Below are 21,185 nucleotides of genomic sequence, written 5' to 3'. Positions count from 1 at the left end.
CTTCAGAACATTATCCCTACAAAATCATATAGTCTTGTATGCTCCCTTTTCTTAACACAAGGTACCCCTCATCCTCATCCCAGTGTCAGCCAAGCAATTGGTTCATACTTTTTAACACGCTTCAGCTTTTTCAACCTTCATGCAATACATGAGCGCAAGCCATGGATATAGCACTATATGTGGAATAGAGTAGGATGGTGGAGGTTGTGTGGAGAAGACAAAAAGGGAGAAAGTCTCACGTCGACGCGGCTAATCCACGGGCTATGGAGATGCCCATCAATTGATGTCGATGCGACAAGTAGGGATTGCCATACAACGGATGCACTAAGAGCTATAAGTGTATGAAAGCTCAAATTGAAACTAAGTGGGTGTGCATCCAACTTGCTTGCTCATGAAGACCTAGGGCATTTGAGGAAGCCCATCGTTGGAATATACAAGCCAAGTTCTATAATAAAAAATTCCCACTAGTATATGAAAGTGACAATATAGGAGACTCTCTATATGAAGAACATGGTGCTACTCTGAAGCACAAGTGTGGTAAAAGGATAGTAACATTGTCTCTTTTTTCTCTATTATTTGGGCGGGCTTCTTTGGACCCCTTTTTTTATTTAGGCTTCTTTGGCCTCTCATTTTTTATGAGACAATGCTCTATAATGATGATCATCACACTTTATTTACTTACAACTCAATATTACCACTCGATATCTAGAACAAAGATATGACTCTATATGACTGCTTCCGGCGGTGTATCGGGATGTGCAATGATCTAGCATAGCAATGACATGAAAAAATGCACAAGCCATGAAAACAACATGCTAGCTATCTTACGATCATGCAAAGCAATATGACAATGAATGCTCAAGTCATGTATATGATGATGATGGAAGTTGCATGGCAATATATCTCAGAGTGGCTATGGAAATGCAATGATAGGTAGGTATGGTGGCTGTTCTGAGGAAGATATAAGGAGGCTTATGTGTGATAGAGCGTATCGTATCACAGGGTTTGGATGCACCAGCGAAGTTTGCACCAACTCTCGAGATGAGAAAGGGCAATACAAGGTACCGAAGAGGCTAGCAATGATGGAAGGGTAAGAGTGTTTATAATCATTGGACTCACATTAGTCATAAAGAAATCATATACTTATTGCAAAAGTTTATTAGCCCTCGAAGCAAAGTACTACTACACATGCTCCTAGGGGGGAAGTTGGTAGGAGTTAACCATCGCGCGCCCCTGGCCTTCACGCAAAGATTAACAATCAAAATACAATGCGTGCCAATTTGGTTACATAGTTAGTAGACCATACGTGCATGCTTCGGGAATCACAAACCTTAACACCAATATCTTTACTAAACACAACCATTTAATAGAACCTCCCACATATTATCATCTCTATATCGCAAAACTATTGCAAGAAATCAAACATATCATATTCAGTGATCCACAAGTTTTATGTAGGATTTTATGACTAACCATGTGAATGACCAATTCCTGTCATCTCTCTAAATGGATATAAGTGAAGCAAGAGAGTTTAATTCTTTCTACAAAAGATATGCCCACGCTCTAACAAATACTAGATAATTCCCCGCGCGTTGCTGCGGACACATTAGTCTACAACTTGAAGTAATTATTGGTTTCTCAGAAAATTGAATCATTTTAGTCTCCAATTTACTTATTTCAAGCCAGATTCATGTGGTCATATAAATGAAGGTACAATGAGAGGCATGACAAATAGCTCAACTAAGCTAGTGACCCTAATGGGTAGATCGATCTAAAAGCCAATGCAATTTGCATCTACTATGTTTTCAGAGTTGAGTTTCAATTGAAGCTGAAAGTCGCTGAAAGTCCTTTTGTTACATGGCTTTAAGGCTGGACCATCAAAACTGAACCAATGCAACCGAAGGCATAGCAACGATCTTATAATGTGTAGCATCATTGGGGAAGGATGAAAACCTACACCAAACAAAATGAGTACGGGTCAAAACTGTATAAAAAGAGTATAGTTAGAAAGAAAACACCAATTAGTTCGTAATAAGAAAACTACAGTTGAGTGCGCACTTTATCTAAATTCTTGAAGAAGAAGAAGAAAAAAAGTAGGGACCTGATTCCCCACGAGCATTGCTGCAGGTAAAACAATTGTTATCAAAATGTGCAAAGCTTCTATGAATACGCATAGGAAATGTGACTGTATTCGTTTATAACTACGCAATACCAGAAATCTAGAGAAGCTAACATATTTTGCTATCAGTTCAAGATTCCAAGCAAAAAAATGTCCAGAACAGGCTAATGAAAATGCGCCTTTTATTGGACAGATCTTTTTTTTGTCCATTAGTAGGCCGAATCGTCCACACTACATGGGCATTACACGGTTTTATACTACATAAAAATGGAACTGGTATATGTTTGCCATGATATAGTTGAAAGTACGCCATATAGCTCCTAGCACTTGTGGCTAGCTTGTAAAACTGGCATAACCATACAGGGGCCTTACTAAGAGATGGAAAATGTATGCATGAACATCCTTTAAACAAAACTTTTCATTCTAAATTGGTGTGTCCTTATTAGTATTTCCCACACAAGGGAATTAGTAATTAAAAATTCAATCTGAGAGAAGTCCCCCTTACCAGACTCAGCATAAGTTCAAGACCGTCCCACTAGGAAGTTTGCATCATAAACATCAATAGTTTGGATATCTTCCTGTTACCAATATCAAGGGCATGAAGGAAACAAAGTTAACTGTAACAATTGAAAGAGCACATTTAATTTATTTTCACTGATGCTACCAAAGAATTATAGCCTTCCAAATGCCACTGATTTATTGCAAAAGGCAAAAATGACCAGGCAAGCCCCTCCTAACGTCGAGGCACCAATCCACGAAAGATATAAAAAAGCAACATCTAAAAAAGAGCGGGAGGTACGATGTAGGAAAGCAAGCTCCTCAAACTGACAACTATCCTCCGTAAAAAAACTGACAACTTTCCAAGTCTCAAAAGGTTGATGGTTTGATTAGTAAGCAAACATAGAGCCACAGCTAGCCATGCACTAATATCTGGAGGTGTTGGTGCAAAGCAAAGTACTCCAAGCTCCCAAGCTCCATAGTGAGACAGAATACTCCAAGCTCTGGAAAAAATACAGTCACAATTATATAGTAAAATGGACAAACTATACTCCCAAAATCTGAAAGCATTACGATTACATAGTGAGATGGTACTTCGGTGTTTTATTTTGAGAATACTGATATAAGATGTGAGAGGGAAAGGTTCTTACTCCTTAAAACTCGTCGCTTGAGCGATTCAAAGCTGTCGACCTGCCCCACAAAGAGGCAAAGGTGTCTCTAACAGGGAGTCTGGCCATCGTCCACCTCCGCACCATCCCACTGGATCCAAACAACCAACAATTGTATTCGTATCTCACTTGTGAAAGTAAGCGCGGCGATGCCCACCTGATTAACTGTTGTGCCAGCCACGAAGATGGAGTCCCGGGGAAGTCGTCTTCGCTGATCAAGACCGACTCCTCGCCGCTCGTTGACGCCGACGGTGTCCGAGGAGCTGAGCAATGGCGTGCAGAGGCAACATAGGTTAGACCTTCATCGACGATCTACGATTCTGAGTGGCCAGCGACAGAACGGCGCCCGGCCCGTGTACCAACGCCCAGAGAGGCCTTCGAGTACTCCGAGATCTGCAATTTGGAAGAGATCCAACTCGAGCTACTCCTGGCTCGATCCAGACAGAGGAAAAGGAGAGAAATAAGTTGCCGCTTGGTTGCCTGCTAGCTTCAGTGGTAGAGGAGGAAAAGTAGGCACTAATAACATTAAGAAAGTCACTGGATTTAAGATCCGAACCTGTAGGTTTTACCTGTACACCATATGGATGTGCCGCAGCGGAATCAACACACCACCAGGTGTAAGTGGAGCGCGCAGGCGGGCGTCCTGGCGACGGTGATGCGGTGTGATATCTGCTCCTATACGGGATCAAAATCAGATAGATGAGGACCGAGATTGAGATTGAGATCAAAATCGAGAGATAACCTGCATACAGACAGCGAGAATCCCTAGCGGCGGAGGGAGCACCTAGATGTGGCCGGTTAAAGTAGACGCGCGCGGTGAAAAGGAGTTGGGTAGACGTCGCGTGGTGAAGGAAACGACGGGTTCTAGGATGGTCGTGCCCCCTCGATTACAAACTGAAGCGGCTCTCCACAGCTGAAACTGCAGTGTCGTGGCTTATAGAGAAATAACAGCAAAAATAGTTAGTGGATGAAAAAAATGCTGATGTCGGTGTACTAGAGTAGGGGTACCCTAGTATCCCGAACTCGTGCACGGGCAGTTGCAGCGCCCCGCAGCAAGGCTTGCCGGGTGACCGCCAAGACCCTGCGCGGTTCCCTTGAAGACCATTCAAGAACAAAGTACTCAAGCCAAGGCCCCGGCAAGAGGAGCTTGCCGGGAAGGCCAACCAAGGCCCCGGCAAGAGGAGCTTGCCGGGAAGGCCAACCCAGGCCCCGGCAAGAGGATCTTGCCAGGAAGAGACAAGACCCCGGCAAGAGGAGCTTGCCGGGAAGGCCACTCAAGGCATACCAAGAAAGCTTGCCGCGACGCGCCCTGCGTCCCGGCAAGGCCTGGTGAGCAACAAGCTCCCAAACACGACAAGACGACGACCGCGGCAAGGAGCTTGCCGCGGGAAACCCCCACTTCGTGCCCGCGCTCCAGCACACCTGCTAACGTGTCGCTCTAGGACTCTCCCAAGCACACGTGGGAGGAGGCTGTGCAGCTAGGGGTGCGCGGTGGCAAGCGGAGATGAAGAGAAGGCCATCGTGGCAAACGGTGGCGCTCCTAACGGTCACTTTTTGCACTGTTTAGGCAACTCAGACAGGCATTCAATGACCTTTTCCCCTGCCGTCAGAGTTAGGTAGGGTGCACTGTGTCTACAGTAGCGGTAGCTGTACCTACCGCATCCTTTTCCATTTTACCCTCCTAGTCTACGTTGCCACCTGTCGGTGACCCCTTGAAAGTATAAAAGGAGGTCCAGGCGCAACGTAGAAGGGGGTCGGCCGGTTCGGCTCATTCGAAACACCAGAAACACTCTCACGCTCAGTCTGGCAGCGTCCATCGCTCCTGAGCAAGAATTCAATACACACAAACAAGCAGCAGTAGGGTTTTATGCATCCGTGCGGCCCGAAGCTGGGTAAAAACCGCTCGCGTGTACTGCCTCGATCCGCTCTTTGTGCGGCCTCCGCCTCCCTCCGAACCGAAAGGGGCCCTGTCCCCATAGGTGTTGGTGGAATCAGCCTCCCCGACAGCTGATGTGGCAGATTGATGAGGTGGATAGGCTGCATGTCAAGAGAAATCATGTAGTGGGGATGAACTATTTGGGATATATATAGATAAGTGAAGCAAAAGAGCATTCTACAAATGGCATTTTTCTATGTGAAGAGAAACAGGCAATCCAAACTTCAAATGATATAAGTGAAGCACGTGAAGCATTCTATAAAGCCATACTCAAAAGATTTAAGTGAAGTGCAATGAGCATTCTATAAATGACCAAGGACTATCTCATACCATCATGGTGCACAAAAGAAAAGTGAAAACTAAATGCAAAAGACGCTCCAAAACTTGCACGTATTGCATGAACGAAACGAATCCAAAAACATACCGATACTTGTTGAAGAAAGAGGGGATGCCTTCCGAGGCATCCCCAAGCTTAGACGCTTGAGTCTCCTTGAATATTTACTTGGGTTCCTTGGGCATACCCAAGCTTGAGCTCTTGACTCTCTTCCTTCTCCTCATATCAAGACCTCCTCGATCAAACACTTCATCCACACAAAACTTCAACATAAAACTCAGTAAGATCTGTTAGTATAATAAAGCAAATCACTACTCTAAGTTCTATTGCAAACCAATTCATATTTCGTTTTTGCATTGTGTCTACTGTAATATAACCTTTTTCATGGCTTAATCCACTGATAGAAATTGATAGTTTCATCAAAACAAGTAAACTAAGCATCAAAAACAGAATCTGTCAAAAACAGAATAGTCTGTAGCAATGTGAACACTCACCATACTTATGGTACCCCAAAAATTCTACCAAAATTAGGAAAAATAAATAATTTGTACAGGAAGACAGTGAAAGAAGTTTCAGAACCTTTTGACGTTCCAGTAAAAAAATGTAAAATCACGCACTAGAGCCAAAGTTTTTGTCATGTACCGTACAAACCAACAAGCATTGTAAACATCCTAAAGGCAAACCTTAGCACATTATTTTTATAATACAATGGAATTGTACAAGGGGATAATTATTTTTGATGAAAATTTTCTGTAATCAAGATTCGCAAAGTTTATGTGAGCATGAACAAAGTTCAAGGAGCTCTCCCGCTTCAACAATGCTTGTCGTTCTCACTTTCAATTTCCTTTTTGAAAAGTTTTGGGTTCCCCTCTTTATTTTATTTTTGTTTTTAGACTATATAAAAGCACTCAACAGAAATAAATAACTCTCTAAAACTTCCGGGTTGTCTCCCTGGCAGCGCTTTCTTTAAAGCCATTAATCTAGGAATATAGTGCTCGAGTAATGGATCCACCCGGATCCCAAGGTATATCAAAGCCAATTTTAATTAACAATGATTTATAATTTAGTAGTGAGTGCAAAGTAACATATATCATGCAATAATGAGTCTAACTCTCTTCCTATGCATCGGCATGTCATAAAAGAACAATTCATGCACACATAGTAAAGGCCAATGCATAGTATAAGTAGTTTCTTGCAATTTTATCATATTGGAAACATAGAGAGGTGGAGATATAGTTCCTCTCTCATAATAATTGCAAGTAGGGGAAGAAAACACATGCATATTACATTCATCAAAATTATCATGTGCAACGGTAAAAGGCAACCCATCAATATAATCCTTAATAAGCACAAACTTCTCCGATATAGTGTAGTCGGGAGAATTCAAAAAGATAATAGGACTATCATGTGTGGGTGCAATAGCAACAATTTCATGTTTAACATAAGGAACTATAACAAGTTCATCTCCATAAGCATCACTCATATTGGCATCATGGCCACAAGCATAGCAAGCATCATCAAAAAGGTGTAATTCAAGAGAATCAACGGGATCATAACAATCATCATAGCAATCATCCTTCGGTAAGCACGAAGGGGAATTAAACAATGTATGAGTTGAAGAGTTACTCTCATTAGAAGGTGGGCATGGGTAGCTAGTCCGCTCTTCCTCCTTTTGTTCTTCGCTCTCCTCATCATGTTTTTCATCCAATGAGCTCACAGTTTCATCAATTTCTTGTTCCATAGACTCCTGCAAAATATTAGTCTCTTCTTGGACAGCGAATACTTTCTCAATAAATGCATCAATATCAGAATTGTATTCATAATTCTCATAAAAATATTTAAGTATAGCAAAAAATTTAGGTCTGTAAATAGCATCATCAAGATTTTCACACTCTTTAAACAAAGATTCAATCTCATAAGCACCCATAAAAACAACGAATTCTTCTATTTGTTCCACATCATAGTAATCATAGATACCATTAGCATAAGAAGCCAAGGTTTTATCATCATTGAATTTGCCTGAAAAGGAAAGGTGTGGAGCCTTCATCCTAGAACAACAAGTATAATCATATCTCAAGCATGGTTGACGAGCATACCAATGTAACATATAAATTTGATCCCATAATAGTTTCCCTTTTTGTGTCAAGCGATAATCCCTAAAGTATTCACGTTGATCCAGCGTGTCTCCCATAACATAATTGAATGGGGTTTTCTCAGGATTATCAAAGTAGTACATAATATCTTTCACATAACCAGCATCAAGGGTTTTAGGAGGTTCCCCATCTCCATGAGTAGCAAGTACACCTAATTTTTTGGTATTTCACGTTCCATATCCATAACTAAAGATAGAGAACAACTTAGAACAGCAAATAAAAATTACTTAGTGATAAAGCAAACAAGCACACACGAGAATATTCACCCCACACAATGACTCCCCGGGAATGGCGCCAGAAAAAGGTCTTGATAACCCACAAGTATAGGGGATCAATTGTAGCCTCTTTTGATAAGTAAGAGTGTCGAACCCAACGAGGAGCTAAAGGTAGAACAAATATTCCCTCAAGTTCTATCGACCACAGATACAACTGTACGCACGCTTAACATTCGCTTTTCCTAAAAAAAGTATGAAACTAGAAGAACTTTATAGGTGTTGTTGGATAGACTTGCAAGATAATAAAGAGCACGTAAATATAAACTAGGGGCTGTTTAGATAAAGAAGCAATAAAGTAAATATAGTGAGTGTGTAAAAGTGGTGGTAGGAATTGTGGAATTGTCCCTAAGCAACTAACTACTTTACTAGACCGATAGCAAGTTTTATGTGGGAGAGGCATAAGCTAACATACTTTCTCTTCTTGGATCATATGCACTTATGATTGGAACTTTAGCAAGCATCCGCAACTACTAAAGATCATTAAGGTAAAACCCAACCATAGCATTAAAGCATCAAGTCCCCTTTATCCCATACGCCACAACCCCCTTACTCAGGTTTATGCTTCTGATCAAGAAACCCACTATAAGCGAATCATGAACGTATTGCAACACCCTACAGCGGGAATCCCTCATGCTTGTGCGACACAGAGAGCACCATAGGACAACAACATAACCACAAGCAAATTAAACCAATCATAGCAATTCATCAATCACTGGTAGGACAACGAAAATCTACTCAGACATCATAGGATGGCAACACATCATTGGATAATAATATGAAGCATAAAGAAACATGTTCAAGTACAGGGTACAGCTGGTTGCGGGAGAGTGGACCGTTTAATATAGATGGGGGGAAGGTGATGGAGATGTTGGTGAAGATGGCGGAGGTGTTGGTGTAGATTGCGGTGACAATGGCGGCCATCGACGATGTTCCGGCGCCACCAAAAGCAAGGGGGAGAGAGCCCCTCTTATTCCTCTTCTTCCTTGACCTTCTCCCTAGATGGGAGAAGGGTTTCCCCTCTGGTCCATGGTCTCCATCGCATGGGAGGGGCGAGAGCTGCTCCGAGATTGGATCTGTCTCTCTGTCTCTCTCTGTTTATGCATTCTCAGATTTTGCCCTTTCACCGTTTCTTATATATCTGGAGTTCCGTTACTCTGATTAGATTGAAACCTGCGCCAAGATTTTTTTTTGAAAATTAGCTTTCTTGCGGCCAAAGAAGAGCAGTAACCGCCTTACGGGGTGAGCACGAGGGTCAGGGGTGCGCCCCCACCCTCGTGGCCCCCTCCGGCACCGTCTCGCGTTGATTTTCTTCCCAAAAATCATAAATATTCCAAAAAAATCTCCGTCCGTTTTTATGCCGTTTGGACTCCGTTTGATATGGGGTTTCCGTGAAACATAAAACATGCAACAAATAGGAACTGGCACTGGGCACTAGATCAATGTGTTAGTCCCAAAAATTGTATAAAAAGTTTCCAAAAGTATATGAAAGTTGTAGAATATTGGCATGGAACAATAAAAAATTATAGATACGATGGAGACGTATCAGGTATCTTTGATGATGAGCTGTTGTCCTTCAAAACAAATTCCTATGCTTTTAATGTGAGGTGACTTTATTTGGAGATAATGGATACGGATTTCTAATCCAAAAACAAGAAGCAGGTGCTCCAGGGATGGGAACTGGAGTGGATGATGATGTGTAGTGAGGCCTCCCACAGATCAACCACCACAAGCGAAAGTCTTTTTAGCAACCGGAGTCGAATCATTAGTACCAGATTGTCTGATAGATGGCACCAAGCTGTGGTGAGGGTGTGGAGAGAGGAGGAAAACCATGAGATGGACAATGGTGGTGTGGGAATAAATACATGGCGTTCGGGTCGCGATATGTATTTTTCATAGTAATGGTAGAACTCAACCTACTACAGTTTTTCGAATTCAATGGATGTCAGTCAGGCGTCCACCGGGCAGGATATGGACAGCAGGTAGCGTGTTAGGATGCATAGGCATTGAACGGGGCCCTGGTGGGAGAAGATGATGGTTGTGAGGAGTTTAAATTCATGAACGAAAGATATCTGATGATAGTCGAGATTAAGAGGCGCAGTGCGCTGGGAGTGCGCCACCAAGATGCGAGGGCTTGTGTGTGGGAGCCATCCTTGGTGGGGAGAAGGGAGATGATCTCCCCAAGGATGGCATCTGGGAGATCACATATGCGGTCCACCAGAGATTCTATGGGTTCCTCAGACCGGGGGGGGGGGGGGCTTGCCGCTTCTCCCTGCGATGCCGGGAGCGGGATCTACAATTGACGTTGGTACTGGCGGGAGCCCCATTTTCTTGACGCTGGGGCTAGACGACTCCATTTTCTTTGCGGGTGTCGCGTCGAGCTCACGAATTTGAGCAGAGCCAGAGACGAGCCTAGTGGTAGTGCGAGTGGGGAAGAAGAAGGGCTGGGGTTTTCTGTAGGAGCGAGAAAGAAGAGGAGTGGGCGCTTTCTGTAGGAGTGAGGAAGAAGGTGAGGTGTGCTTCTTGCTATTCAATGGTGTGTGCACTTTGAGCATGTTGGCAACTCCACAGCTAGCTTGATGGCTCATCTTGCAATTTACACTAACACATTGCAGCAAACAGAGGAGGAAATAGAGATCACTCAACATCATAACATTTTGTGCAGTTCCACTAAAATCATCTTCATTGTCCTGAATGTGAAAAGATAGGAAAGCGATGTACTTAAACAATATCGCAAAACAGTAGCACATATCAATAGCTCGGCATGACAAAACACGATCATCTGGACGAAGGGGATATTGACCTGCATGACGAAGATTATGCATAATTTTATAGGTGGTTAGTTGATTTCCACCTTGGGATCTCCTATGATGGCACGAAGGAAATTCTATGCATTCGATGAGCGCAATTCCTTCTGTGTGGCTTTCAAAAATTTGTCCGACTAACCCCAATATCTTTTTTGTGCAGTTCCACTAAAATAATGCACCCCTGTTTGCATGACCCCTACTCACGGGTCAGGCCATCAATGACTCGATCACTTTTATCTCCCATTGACGGCACGGTTGTAGTGCTTGTTTGCTCCTCCACACATGACAGGCTTGTTCCACACTGCAAACAACTAGTCAACGTACGAATAGGCTTATTTCATCTTGTGTTGGTCATTCTACCTAGTTACGAATGTAGGAATACTTGGAGCATTGTGAGGTCAGCTGACAGCAGGTTCCACTAAAATTGAGGTTTGTGCTTTAGTTTGCACAAATAGACACCATATGGAGATAGACAACCCTGTACGCACAAATATGTAACAAGGTTATTTAAGCAGTGTCATTTTTATGCAGCAGAATATGATTAACAGTAGCATCACATATGTTATCAATGGCATTACTTTGGCAGTATGAAAAAGTGCCATCACATCAAATCAACACTGTCACTAGATTAATGGGGGCTTACATTAACATGCATAACAATTGCATTATTACTCTGTGATGACACATTGGGAGTAGAAGTTGATCAATACATACATGCAGGGTTAACAGGAATGATTGTTCCAACAAAGGGTGATACAGAAAGGAGAAACACATCGTCATGTCAACCATTGTGCAATAAAATTTTGTACAGTTCGACGGAGATGCAACTATGTTACTAGTGTCAGATTTTAGTGTAATGGCCCAAAACACTCTTTATGAGAAAATAAAGCAAGACAGAAGCATTTCATAAAATGGTGGTGGCATTGATTCAGTTTATCAATGGCAATAGATTGACATCAGCATTACTTAATAGCGACATCACATTAATAGTGCCATTGTTTCATTTTACCTGTGATGTTAGATTAATAGCAGCAATAAGGGCATGGGGACAGGGGAGGCACACCCACATTTTACACCCACCGAGGCATAATGTGGTAAGGCAGAGGTGTTGCTAAGTGCAGCAAACATGCAAAGCATGTCTGGATTTGTCCATTTTTTGTTCTCGTCAGTGACTGGTGTCGCCTGAACTACGTTGGTATTTCCCCAAAGAGGAAGGGATGATGCAGCAGAGCTACGATAGGTATTTCTCTCGGTTATGAAACCAAGGTATCAATCTAGTAGGAGAACCAAGCAACACTATATAAATGGTACGTGCACACAAATAACAAATACTTGCAACCCGACGCGTAAGAGGGTTTGTCAATCCCTCTTGGGTAAAAGATTGGTAAATAGATGGATTGGTAGATGCAAATAGAATAACGACAAATAAAATTCAGCGAGGTATTTTTGGGTTTTTGGTATATAGATCTGAAAATAAAAGAAGAAAATAAAAGAAAAGGCAAATAGCAATATAGATCTGAAAATATATGATGGGAAAATAGACCCGAGGCCCGTAGATTTCACTAGTGGCTTCTCTCAAGAAAATAGCACACAGTGGGTAAATAAATTACTGTTGGGCAATTGATAGAAGATCGAATAATTATGATGATATCCAGGAAATGATCATTATATAGGCATCATGTCCAAGATTAGTAGACCGACTCCTGCCTGCATCTACTACTATTACTCCACACATCAACCGCTATCCAGCATGCATCTAGTGTATTAAGTTCATGGAGAAATGGAGTAATGCAATAAGAACAATGACATGATGTAGACAAGATCTATTCATGTAGGAATAGCCCAAATTGTTATCCTTAATATCAACGATACATGTGTGTCCTGCCGCCCCTTCTGTCATTGGGAAAGAACACCGCGCAATCGAATCCATCACCAAGCACCTCTTCCCATGACAAGAAAAATCAATCTAGTTTGCCTAACTAAACCAAAGATTCAAAGAAAAGATATACGAGGCTATAATCATGCATATTAGAGATCATAAAAGACTCAAATAACTTTCATGGATATACATCTGATCATAAACTCAAAGTTCATCGGATCCCAACAAACACACCGCTAAAAGAGTTACATCAAATAGATCTCCAACAGACCATTGTATTGAGAATCAAAAAAGAGAGAAGAAGCCATCTAACTACTGCCTACAGACCCGTAGGTCTATGATGAACTACCCACGCATCATTGGAGAGGCACCAATGATGATGAACCCCTCTGTGATCGTGTCTATATTGGATCTCGTGGTTCTGGAACTTGTGGCGGCTGGAATTTTGTTTCGTCGACTCCCCTAGTGTTTTTGGAATATTTGGGAAAATATAGGGTGAAGAGGTGGTGTGGGAGTTCACCGAGGTGGGAACAACCCACCTGGGCGCGCCTGGGCCTCCTGGCGCACCCTGATGGGTTGTGCTCCCCTTGGGCCTCCCCTCTGGTACTTCTTTCACCCACTGGGTGTCTTCTGGTCTAGAAAAAATCTCCAAAAAATTTCGCTGTGTTTGGACTCTGTTTGGTACTAATATTCTGCGAAGTAAAAAAACAAGCAAAAAACAACAACTAGCACTGGGCACTATGTCAATAGGTTTGTCCCAAAAATGATATAAAGTAGTTGTAAAATGATTGTAAAACATCCAAGAATGATAATATAACGACATGGAAAAATAAAAAATTATAGATATGTTGGAGTGTATCAGTGACCTTTCCTATGTGACCACAAGAAATCTAGACGTGCTCATTCTCGGTTGCGTTGTCGACCCAAGACCCCCCCGCCCCACACACACACTTTCTATCCTTTTTCGACCAAGAGATCTGTCAGGCCATCATCTTTATTTCCCTTTCCAACCAAGAGACTGGTTCGTTAGCCAGTATGTGTAGTACCTTTTTTCCTCTAATATTAAATATTTAGGTGGTGTTCAAGTGTTCGACAAGATGACAGAGCTAGCTCTATGGGGAGCTTTGTAATACTAGAAGAATGTCCACATGCAGGATGCAGCAACATGGGGAGCAATCCTAACTTGATGAAAGAAGGGATGCATCAATGATGGGAGCTGGGCCATTAGAACAAGGTCGGTTCTAAAAGAAGTGATACCTCCGGTCGGTGGGATGTGGCGAGGTAGGCGGTGGGATCTGCCAACTTGACGGCAGGGAGCAAGGGTAAGGAGGACCTCCCACGCCGGCACTAGGTCAGAGAAGATGGCGCATGTTGGCTTCCTCCCTCACCACCGGTGACCACCAGCAGAAAGGATCTGGTCGGATCCATGTCCACCAGAGAGAGAGAGAGAGAGAGAGAGTGGACACCACCGTCTTGTTTAGATCTAGAGAGGGTGAGACTGTGAGAAGAAGAGAGCAACCCTAGCAAGCAAGTCCCAAAGTGTAGTAATTGTTTTTCTCTCCGTAGTGATCGTTTTAAATTGAATACGTGCGGAGCCATCTTTTCATTTAACATACATTGAAAATTTGAGCCACCGCATTCAGGTCGCACTTGGTATGGCTGACATTAGGTCCCAGACCTCACATTAAGTGGACGACTAGATGTCTCAAATTGTCATGTTACATGCCTTTTCATGTGCAAATGTGATGCACCGTGAGTGCACCGGTGCGTGTGCATGAGGGGAGAGTGAAGTCTGATTTATAAACCTTGAGGTTGTAGAGCTGTCGGAAACAAACCCTCACCTTTAAATCCCTGAAGTTTGTACCCTGTCCTCTATAATCCCGGTCATTTTTAACCTTAAGGGCATGTGTGGTTCAAGGGGTTTTAATGGGGATTAACAGGGAATGTGGGGGGATTAAATCATGTACAAGCCAAGTTCCTCTCCGTTCCTCTCCAAACCCCTTGTGAGGAGGTTGAACCAAAAAAGGCCTAAGACTAACCACAGTGGGAGTACTTCACGAGTAACATCAGGTCCAACTCAGCAAATTCTATGAGTAACATCACACATCAAAAACAAAATGACTCTATAACCTAATAAATGAAGCTTTGCATGACACTACATGTGTGATGACCACTTGAGCAATCCACTCAAGTTGTATGTAAACATGTTTATACTCTTCATTCATGATCTTTAGTACAAATAGGATGCACATGGCGATGTCATCCTCATACCAGCCATTGTTGATGGATGGCCATGCAGCGTCGCCGTGCTCACCTGCAACTACAATCCGAGTTGTGCATGCAGAAACTACGACTGTAATGGAGTACTAGACGCACAAGGCATGTTGTTGGTGCTGCTGCATGAGCTACCGAGCCATCTAGACGAGCACGCGGTAATGGCCATCACCTGCGTAATGAAGGACGCTATTCTTTCACCGTGTCCTAGCCATCACAAAGGTGGTCACACACTTTAAGGGGTTGTCAGAGACGGAGACCGTCGTCCCACTCTAGCAACGGACAACGCTAGCCCGAGAGCGCGAACGTGGACGCAAATTCGTGCAAACATGGACAAATTTCATATAAACATGACATATTTGATTACATTTACATCAAATAAGTTGTGCTAGTCCGGAGCTAAAGGTAGAATTAATATACCTAATCTAAATGGTCGTCGGCCGATCTCGTTGTCCTCCTCTAGCATCCGGCTGAAGAAGAATCATGCAAGACACCAACTGTTTTCGCCGGCGTCGCCACGACGGTGGCCTTCATGGGATACAATCAGCGGCGGCCTCCCGTGTTCTACTTCTCCTTGATGATGGCGGTAGGTGGGGACGTGTTGGTCATCACCTCGTGGACATCCGCGCAGCTGCGTCACCTTGTCGACATTTGTGGCAGCTTCTTTCTCTGCTTGCATGGTGCGGCTACGCATGCGTCAACGGTGGATGGTACAGTCATAGGCACTGGAGGCGTTGTACAACATGGTGGCGTCGAGGGCAGCGACGATGCCCGTCCTGACGTGCTCTCGACAAGCCGGCGTGGAGCAACTCGACAGTCTTCTTTGAGCTGGATTGGAGCGACCAACAGCAGAACCAAGCGCTAGCTTAGTGCGGCAACTGGCTCCGTCGGGCTAGGCGAGGTGGTAGGAGCTGCGAGCTGGCTCGCTCGTAACTATCATGATCGGCGGGCTACCCAATGGCTTTTATGCCGGAGAACTGCTCTTTCTGCTTGTCGGATGCCATCAAAAGAGTGGAAAAAATGTTGGAAGGAGGAGCTTGGCCAGCGTTTCCTCCTGAATGGACGTGTGGCCGGAGTGGGTTTCTCGCAATCCACCCGGGTTTAGGTGCTTCAATGCGGCGAGGAGGCGGGTACAGCTGGGAATGCAGTGGGCGGCGCCCTCGGCCAGTGCGCCTCTTCAATGGCGGACGCAGTAAGAGGTCACATTCGCTCTGACCCCCTTGACCGTGGACCTTGACCGTGTACGTCCGACTTTGAGCACAACATTATCCTTAAGGCTGGTCATAGCGAGAGTAACATAGCTAGTAACTGTAAGGACATTTCCCTACTTTGTGTTTTGGATGATAATGACAACCCTTTGTTGGTCTAATCTTGTGCTAAGTGCTTCAGGTTCTCAGTGATTAGGCTTACATCGGTTAGCTATTCTCTCTAGAAGGAAAAGATCGAAGATGGTGTTTGTCTACGTTTTTGTCTCTTTGGTTGTAGGGAACACATACTAGTAAGTGGGAATCCACTTTGGAAGGAGTTGGGGGAATCTTTGCACATACACTTCTGCCTCTCCCACCTTTGCCTTCCTAGTTTTGTTAGAGAGAGCTCCTTTTCATTTTTAACTGTTTGCTGTGTTCTCCCAACGGTTGTACCGCTGGCCCTTGGCACTAACCCAACCACCACCCCAAGGGTGATACCCTGGGGTTGAATAGCCTAGTCATGACTAAGAGGTTGTACCTCTGCTTCCGGGCGGTGGTACCGCCACCTTGCTTAAAATTGGTTGCGGTGTGTCATTGGCGGCTGTACCGGCCAAGTACCGCTCAACAATCGGTCCAGTTTCTGTTTTGATGCAGTACTTGGGTGGTGGTGGCCCGGTTGGTTCGGTTGTGCCCCGCACACTTGTACCACTGGTGCCCTAAGTGGTTGTACCGCTTGGAACTTAGCCATCCAAGTGACTAGGGCCAGGCGGTTGCACCGGTGCTATACCGCTCGATCACTGCTCTCAGAGTTGACTCCCTACTGTTTTAAAGCGGTGGTTGAGCTATGGCTGGGCGGTTGTTCCGGTTGCTCTCCACAACTGGTACTACCGCATGTCTGCCCAGTTGTACCATTTGATAGAGTTTCTGCAGGTTACCCGTGAGTACCGGTTGTACCGGTACGAGGAGCGGTTGTACCATTGCAGTGTTGTTTTCGCAGTAACGGTTGGATTTTAGGGTTTTCTATAAGGGTGGTTCTTCCGCCTACCACACTTACCTCTTGCGTCTCTCTCTCCACCATTAATGCCCTTCAAGATTTCTTGCCCGATCTCTCTCTCTAGCCACTCAAACTAGTTGATTTGCTAGGGACTGAAGGACGAGACCTAGATCTACACTTCCACCAAAGGATATTTGATTACCCCATACTTTCTTGTGTGGATTTTGTTACTCTTGGGTGTTTGACCACCCTAGACGGTTGAGGTCACCATGGAGCCACATTCCATTGTGGTGAAGCTTCATGGTTTCGTTGGGAGCCTCCAATTCGGTTGTGGAGAGAGCCCCAATATTGTTTATAAAGGTTCGGTTCCCGCCTTCAAGGGCACCAATAGTGGAATCACGGCATCTCACATTGTGTGAGGGCATGAGGAGAATACGGTGGCCCTAGTGGCTTCTTGTGGAGCATTGTGCCTCCACACCGCTCCAAGGGAGACGTACTTCGTCTGAAAGGGGAGGAACTTCGGTAACACATCCTCGTCTCCATCGACTCCACTCTTGGTTATCTCTCACCTTTACTTGTGCAAGCTTATCGTGTTGTATTCCTTGCTTGCTTGAGTGCTTGTTGTTGTTGCATCACAAAGGTTGCTCACCTAGTTGCATATCTAGATAACCTACTTTGATGCAACATTTAATTTGGTAAAGAAAAGCTAAAAATTGTTAGTTGCCTATTCACCCCCCTCTAGTCAACTATATCAATCCTTTCAATTGGTATCGGAGCCTCGTCTCTTTATGAAGGACTTTACCATCCTAAGAGTATGGTTGACACCATAGATGGTGAGGAGGAGCACCCGGGTGTGAATCCTTGTTCGTCTACGGCCGATGGGGGATCCCCGGTCTCACGCGAGGAATTCAATGTGGCTTTGGACACATTGAAAACCTCCATGATGACCGAGGTCAACATGTTCAAGGAGTTTCTTGATGGTCTTAAGTTATCCACCGCACCGTTGGAAGTGGTCGCTCCCGCTAACAAGGTGGCAGATGCTAACTCCGATAAGGGGGAAGCTTCTTGTGATAAAGTTCCTTTATCTAGTGGTAGAAATAGTAGCGGCATCTTTGCCCATGTTGAACCTCCACCTACTTATGGAGGACCGGTTCCCTCCACTCATTTGAATCATGTCGGTCCTCCTCCTAAGACTGTGAAAAATGAGGATTTTGACTCTTGGGTCTATCACTTTAAACGTCATTTAAATCATGTTAATACTAATCTTTGGAGAATCATTGAGCAAGGTTTCTATCCGCATGACCCAAGCAACTCCACTCCTAGAGAAGTCGTGGACCATCAATTCAACGAGAATGCTCTCTTCATCATCCAAGATGCAATTCCATCCGAAGATATTGCACATCTTCTACCTTTCACCGTGGCCAAGGAAGCATGGCACCATGTTAATTCCATTTACAAGGGAAGCGCTAGCATTCAATGCTCCAAATACGAAGTGGTGCAAGATGAAGCCGATGAGTTTGCAATGAATGAAGATGAAGAACCTCGTGAGCTTTACTGGACATTAACCACTCTTGCAGTCTCACTCCGAGATCATGGGAGCAAGGATACGGATGACAATTGGATCAAGCGCAAGTTCCTCAAGGCCATGATGCCTTACCACAAGGCCATGTCCTTCGTCATCCGTCAAAGGCCAGACTTCCACACCTTGTCCTCAAGTGAAGTGTTGGATGAGTCTATGGAGATGAGGATCTTGGACAAGACTGCCGACAATGCGGTGTTGCATTCTCTAAGAGCAAAGAATCCCAACCTTGCCTTGAATGCCAAGGCTAGTGTGGAAGAAGAGGATGAAGAGGAAGATGAGGAGAGCAACCCTGAAGATACGAAATATGATTACCATGAGCACATGGCTCTTGCTTCAAGGCAATTTTGGAGCAAGAAGAACTCAAGGCCCAATTTCAACAAGAACAACTCAAGTGGCATCAAGGGCAAGCAACGTGTGAGGACATGTTACAATTGTGGCAATGTGAGCCACTTTGTTGCTGAGTGCCCTTACGAGAAGCGGGAAGACAATGGTGGCAAGCTCATCCGAAAAGACAAAGCCAAGTCCTTCCCAACAAGAACAACTTCACCAAGAAGACTCCGACCAAAGGATTGGTGGCACATGAAGAGTACAATGAGGATGATGATGATGATGATGATGAAGATGGTGAAGCCATGGCCATGTCCTCCATTGCCATTACCACAACTCCACGGGTGTCTCTCTTTGATTCACCCAATGAGAACATCACCGCCAAGTGCCTCATGGCCAAAGCCACCAAAAGGTAACCCCCAACATCAAAACTACCATCATTACTAATCCTTCCTTAGCAGATTGCATTGATGGAAGTGATGGGTCTAATGAGGAAGTAAATGAATTCGAGTCTTTTATGAGTAAGCTCAAGGGAAAATCCAAGAAGCACTTCGTTGCTCTCTTGGAAAAACTTGGTGAAGCCAATGACATGATCAAGGCTCATAAAGAAACCATCTCTAAGATGGAAGGTCATAGTCGTTACTATGCCGATGATATATCGGATCTCTCTAATGCAATTGAGGAAGAGCGTGTTCATCGTTTGGCTCTTGAGGAGTCACACAACAATGACCATGCTAAAAAAAAGAAAGATCTTGATCATCCTCTTGTTGTATCTCGTGTGCTCAATTTCAAGAAGGCTAAACTTGAGTTTGACCATGCTAGACTCAAGGAGGAGGTTGATATACTTGACAAGGCTCACAAGGCCTTGAAGGGTGCTCATGCTAGCCTTAAGGAGTCTCATGATCAACTCCAAGTGAAGCGAACCAAGTAGAAAGCCAGTTTCCTCATATGGTCTTAATTGATAATGCAAATGCTACTAACCCATGTTGTGAGCATGTGCATCTTGTGGAGGAGAATGCAAAGTTGAAGGAGCAGCTTGAGAAAGGCCTTGTGTCTTGCATACAAGGTGAGAAGAACCTCAACAACCTTTTGAGCAATCAAAAGGAAGTTGTGGCCAAGGAGGGAGTTGGGTTCCCACCCAAGTCCAAGAACAAGAAGAAGACTGACAAGACCAAACGACTTCCTCCTCTCAAGCAAAATTTTGTGAAGGAGGGAGAGAGTGCTTCTAAGGAGAAGAAGAACAATGTGAAGGGTTGTGGTGTCAAGAAGGGCAATGCCACCCCTTCCAACAAAGTCGGCGTCTTTAACCCTTCATATGTGCTATGCCATGCTAGTGATGGGCATGTTTATGATAAGTTTGTTGGTTCTCCTTATGAGTACATTGAATGGTCTATTTGGGTTCCTAAGACCCTGGTTACTAACATCAAAGGACCCATTACAAAATGGGTACCTAAAACCAAGCATTGATCTCTTGTAGGTGTTTTCTTCCGGTGGGGGACCATGGTTGCTCGATAGTGGAGCCACAAATCATATGACTGGAAGCAAGGACTTGGTGGTGGACGTGCAAAAGATTCCATCTATGCCCACCAATGTCGAGTGGGGTGATGCCTCGTCTTCCAAGGTATTGGGTCTTGGCAAGGTTGTCATTTCTCATGATATCACGATCGAGAAAGTCATGCTTGTTGAGTCCCTCGCATACAATTTACTTTACGTTCGTCAACTTGCACCCATGGGCTTTGCCACAGTCTTTGATATTGATACCGTGGTCCTCTTGTGGAGCAAGACTCTTAAAGTAGCCTTTGTTGGGCATGTCGCGAATGGTCTTTATGTGATCAACTTTTCGGAGCGACCCACTAAAACCGCAACATGCCTAATGGCTAAAGTTGATGTGGTATGGCTTTGGCATCGGCGTTTAGCCCATGTCAATATGAGATCTTTGCAAATTCTTCTCAAGGGGGACCATGTCTGTGGACTAACAAATGTTAGTTTTGCCAAAGATCGTGTTTGCAGTGCTTGTATCAAAGGGAAGCTACATGAGAAGGCTCACCCTCCCACGACTATCATCTACTCGAAGAGACCCTTGGAGCTCCTTCACATGAATCTCTTTGGGCCTCCATCCTTTGATAGTCTTGGGGGGGAGTATTTCTTGGTGATT

General features: G+C 44.2%; 1 long non-coding RNA gene across 11 annotated transcripts; it reads right to left on the bottom strand.

The window, feature by feature from the left end:
• Nucleotides 1–1,646: 1,646 nt before the first annotated feature.
• On the bottom strand, nucleotides 1,647–4,205 carry LOC123136598 (uncharacterized). Of its 11 annotated transcripts, none has more exons than XR_006467133.1 (6): nucleotides 4,070–4,205; nucleotides 3,842–3,960; nucleotides 3,268–3,712; nucleotides 2,625–3,120; nucleotides 2,059–2,121; nucleotides 1,647–1,953 (listed from the first exon to the last, which is right to left on the bottom strand). It is a non-coding gene; the product is annotated as an uncharacterized lncRNA (long non-coding RNA). The 11 variants fall into 11 exon arrangements; XR_006467130.1 differs by having other exon boundaries at nucleotides 3,855–3,960; XR_006467126.1 differs by having other exon boundaries at nucleotides 4,028–4,188.
• Nucleotides 4,206–21,185: the final 16,980 nt, after the last annotated feature.

The sequence above is a fragment of the Triticum aestivum genome, chromosome 6B (genome assembly GCF_018294505.1).
Source record: "Triticum aestivum cultivar Chinese Spring chromosome 6B, IWGSC CS RefSeq v2.1, whole genome shotgun sequence".
Taxonomy (NCBI): Eukaryota; Viridiplantae; Streptophyta; class Magnoliopsida; order Poales; family Poaceae; genus Triticum; species Triticum aestivum.
Note: the sequence above shows the minus strand (reverse complement) of the source record. Positions and strands in the feature narration are given on the sequence as shown.